This window comes from Talpa europaea, assembly GCF_964194135.1.
Source record: "Talpa europaea genome assembly, chromosome: 14".
Classification (NCBI taxonomy): Eukaryota; Metazoa; Chordata; class Mammalia; order Eulipotyphla; family Talpidae; genus Talpa; species Talpa europaea.
Window position 1 is genome coordinate 14,487,842 of NC_140082.1, and position 5,176 is coordinate 14,493,017.

Genomic DNA, 5,176 nt, shown 5'->3' on the forward strand with positions numbered 1-5,176 from the left:
GTTCCCCTTAGCAGTATATTTAAGTCAGTCTGCCTGTTCTGCTCCCCACTCTGTCTTTGGTGAATTCTCTCACACCGCCTTCCCCACACCTCTGGCCTGTACCCCAGTGCTTGTATAAATAAATAAATCTAAAAAAAAAAAAGGATAAAAATAAATACTGAACATTTATATAGCACACAACTTGATAATGTAAAACACTTTTTAAAAAATCAGTGGACAGGGGCCTCTCTGGTGGTACAAGGGGTTAAATCTCAGCACTATGAAGCTATCCACTCACCACATGGCTCAGCAGACCTCTCCTGTCTTGCCCCCTGCTCCTCTCAGCAGTGTATTTCAGTCAAGCTGTCTGTTCTGCTCCCCACTCTGTCTCTGGTGAGTCCTCTCACCCTCCTGCACTTCTGGTCTACACCCCAGCTCTTGTGTGCATAAACAAATTAATTAAAAAAAAAACAGTGTACACAGTTTTATCACTCAATTAAGAGAGGTTTTAAAAAAATTTTTTTATGTATACAAGAACTGTGGTGAAGGTCAGAGGTTGGGGGAGCGAGAGGATTCACCAGAGACAGAGTGGGGAGCACAACAGGCAGATCTACTGAAATACACTGCTGAGGGGAACAGCAAGCAAGACAGGAGAGGTCTGCTTTGCCATGTGGTTAGCTCCTTGGCCGGGGATTGAACTCATGCTGCAGTGGCTGATGATAGCTTGATAGTGCTGAGACTTTAATCTCTGCACCACCAGGGAGGCCCAAGAGAGTTTCTAAAAGTTTTCAAATCACTTACTGATAGGCAGTGGAACTTCTCTCTGCAGCCAGAAAGTTGTTCTTGTCCCCCATCTTCATTGTTTCATTAATTCAACCAACATTTATTATTAAGTACCTACAATTATCCCGGAGACTAGGTTAGGGTTTGGGTCTAGGAGGGGGTCAGGTTAGGAGATGAAATATGAACTCAATGATGAAATTCCTCATCTCCAACCTTCTCAGATCCCTGTGGACAGGAGTAACAGGGAATGTTTCCAGTTATACAAACCTGGATTTGAGTCCAGGCTCTGAGCAAAAGAAAAGTAGCCACTGACATCCAGGAGATGGTCTGACACTACCAGGTGGGTCTTGGTGTTCCCCTGTTGAATAGAAATGTCACAGAACATCAACATCAGACAATGGCCTCCCCAGTGGCACAGCGAGTTGAGCGCCGTGCAGTGAAGCTGTCTGTAGCCTCTGCAGTGCTGGTTCGATCCCCACCGGCTGGTGAAAATTCCACATGGTGTGGTGGACCTCTCCTGTCACGCCCACTGCTCCCACCAGAAGCATATTTCTGTTGTTTGCCTGTTCTGCTCCCTCTGGTGAATCCTCTCACCCTCCCACACCTCTGGCCTGTACCACAGCTCTTGTATAAAAATAAATAAATCTTTAAAAAAAAAAATCAGACAAGGCCACTCTGTGACCCTGATGGAGCAAGGCAATAGTAAGATCCCTCTGTAATCATGCCTAAACCAGACAAAACATGAGCTATGTCCAAACCACCAGTATGACCAAATATTTCCTTATCCATAAAGCAATTGCTGCTTCTTTATCAATGGAAGCTTTAGTCTCAACATAGTCTTCTCTCTTCTCCATAAGGTTTAAAATACCTAATCAGAACATCTAATCCAAATCAAAATCTTGCCTCTTTAAATCCTCCTCCAAATCACCTAATGCAAGCCCAAATGCTAAATGTCCTTTATAACACTCTGCTACTTAGATAAACCCTCCTCCCCTGTGATCCTCCACCCTGCCCCCAGACTCCTGCTTCACTGTAACAAGCAATAAATGAAATTTGTTCAACCACCAGTGAGTTCCTGGCAGTTTTGATCAGAGGGCAATGAAAGCTTCCAGTTCACTGGTTAGTGATTTTACTAAGTAGTTTCCCTCTGTTTTCTCATCTGCAAAAGAAAAATAGAGATTTATTCCTACCTCAGAAGATTGGTTGTGATGATATGGAACAGGTTTTGCCCTGGGTGAGCTCTCAATATACTTTAGAAATGCCTGCTTTGAAAAAGTCACAGAGACCATCATTAAAAAGGTACTGAAGCCATTAGCTTCAGTTAAGACAAACTTCCTGAGTCTATTCCCCTTCATTCTTTTGGTTTCCTCTGTCAGAAATGAGGTCATTCTCATGGTCTCTTCTGGAAAGCAATAACCATATTCCCAAAACTTTCATGTTAGGGAATCGGCGCTGTTTATTTTTTCATGTTCTTGTTTTTAAAAACGTTCCCAAGAAATAACAGAATTGGAATTACCAAACTCAGAAGCACTTCAGCTTTGAAACTATGTCCAATTATATCTTCTCTGCTAAGCATACAGAGGGAATTATAGACTCCAGATGCTCTGCTGGTGGTATTTGCATTTATTCTACTAGAACCCGGCATGTGGTTTATATTATTTGATGCCTACAGCAAATTGTTCTGAATAAAAAAATATTCATTCAATAGCAAAGAACTAAATACACAGAAGTGTTCTGATTTCTTTCTCTACATGCTCTGAACAGCTCAAGTACTCTCATTTTAGCGGCTCTAACCTTTTTCTTTCCTTGCCCTCTTGCCTCCCCTTAATCCTTTAATTCTACTAATAATAATTGCAGTTAATCTTTATTAGCTGTTTATTAGTGTGCATATACCTTGCCCAGGATTTTATGCAATTTAATCCTTATCCTGTATTGTGAAACAAGTCTTATGACAGGTAAGGAGCTACAGGTCCAGAAAAGTTAAGCAATACATTTAAGATAAGAATCAGGTTCAAGACTAGAATCTCCCCACAAAACCGACTTCTTTGGAAATGCTGTTTGTGGCCGCAGAGGAGGGCCTGTGAGAGATGGAGGGAGAGTTGGGGATGGAAAGGAAAGAATGGTTTGGGATCACAGAGGAGTGGAAGTCCATTTAGAGGTATTCAGATTTTCTTCAGAGAGCAGATGGAAGGGATGGTTAGGGGATACAAGAAAAGTAGGAGGTTGTTGGAAAGCCTCAGAGGGAACAGGATCTGAGCCAGAGTTTGGGACAACACAAGGTGGATAGTCAGAAAGGGCAAGTTATTGGGTTGAAGAAGGATGTGATTAAGGACCTGAGGCCTCAGGTGTTTACCTGCCAGGTAAGGAGAGGCAAAGCGTCTGGTAGACATTCTGACCTATTTGAGCTGCTAGGTACCACTTCATTGGGCCTCAGTTTTCTCATCTGTTCTCATTCTCTCTCTGGGAGAGAGAATTTCAGGATCCCCAAGCCCAGTTCTGGTAGGTGGGAAGGAGGTGGCATCGCTTTTTCTTCCAGTCTCCTCAAACTGACAGAGAGAAGATTCCCAGGGCTTTACCCATCTCCAGTCCTGTCCAAGCTTGGGTCAGATTCCTTTCAGGGGTACAAGAGGCTCAGAGAAAAAGACCAGGTGAGGAGACAGAAGTAAGAATAAGTCAGAGAAAACACAGAGGAGGTGTGCCAGTTAGGAGCATGGCCTCATTGATTACCCAACTCAGGGCAAATTCCTTGCTAAGTGCCTTCCGCTATGTCATTGAATCCCTGGGTCTCAGGGTCCTCTCATTCTCTGCATGCAGGTTCTAAGGTTAGGACGAAGCCTTCTGCAACCCTGGCATGCAGTCTCCTACCCCAGGACAGCTCAAGGTCTGTTTCTTCTGCCTCCTTCTGTGGTCCAGAGCTCTGCCCAAGTGGTGGCCCTGCTGAGTCAGGGGAAGAGTGAGCCAGCCTGACCTCCCAGGTTTGGATCTGGGTAGTATTATTTGTTTAGGGACAAATAAACAAATAACAGAGGGGAGGGGTATCTCAGGGCCATATTCTGGAATCTTCTGAGAGCTGGGTCAGGAGGATCCTATTCCTGGGAGTTCGGCTCTTCCTAGAGTATTCTGGGATATTCCCAGCATAGATGAGGTATGGACAAAAGTCTAGGAAACCAAGGAAGGGAAAAACTAGTAAAAGAGAAAAACTTGGAAAGCACTGGAAATTCATGGGAATTGTGGGAAGGGAGACAGGTCACTCATTGGATAGCCCATCTGCCCTCGTACCTCTGGGAACCCAGGAAGGAAGGGAAAATGTTTGCTCAGTTTACTGCATGCTAAAAACTATGCGGAGGTCCTTTTATATTTTTTCAGTGAATCCTCTTAAAAGTTCATTGAGGAAAGAATTATTGGCCATTTTACAGAGGAGAAAATGGAAACTCAGAGAGGTGAAGAAATGTGGCCATTATTACATAGCAAGGAAGAAGAGCTAGATCCAGCGCTTCCATGTTGAGGAGACTACATTAGAATTCAATTTGCCAAATGAAATACAGGATGCCTAGTTAAATCTGAATTTCATATAAGCAATGAATGGGACATACCTATAGTAAACATTATTATTTGAAATTAAAATTTAACTCAGTGACTTATTTTTGGCTAATTTGGCAGTCCTAGACAGAAGGATCACCCCTGGCCAGGGCAGCATGACTGGGTAGAGCTAAAGACTGGGGTCCAGGAGAGAAATTCGAACCAGCGTGGTGACCCTTCTCAGATGTTGGGGAGAAGGCAAAGGTACTAAGGTCAAGGGTTGCTTGCCATCTACTGCCTTGCCACCAGAGGGCAGTTGAGGTCTGCATAGCTCCTGGGTGGTAGTGACAGGAAGCTTTTGGAGGGCCTGTAGGCAAGGACGACAAAAAGGGACAAAGATCCTACGTACACCCTGAACCCTATCTAGTCACCCTTAATCTCTCCCACCCCAGGAATTTGTTCACTCTTTGTTCTTCTAGTAATTGCTAGAAAACCTAGGACTTACTATTTTTTCCCCCAAGACTGAATAAAATTTGCAGCCAAAAAAGTCAAAATCGGGGCCGCCCTGGTGGCACAAGGGGTTAAGTCTTAGCACTATGAAGCTATCCACAGCTACTGCAGCATCAGTTCGATCCCCGGCCTGGAAGGTGACCCACATGGTGCAGCAGACCTCTCCTGTCTTGCCTGCTGCTCCCCTCAGCTGCGTATTTCAGTCACTCTGCCTGTTGTGCTCCCCATTCTGTCTCTGGTAAATCTTCTCACCCAGCAACTTTGGCCTGTACCCCAGCTCTTGCATGCATGCATAAATAAATCTTTAAAAAAAAAGTTCAAAACTGAAACATAGGTTTCAGTTCTGTGAATTTTTACATATGTACATGCCCATGAAGCCAGCACA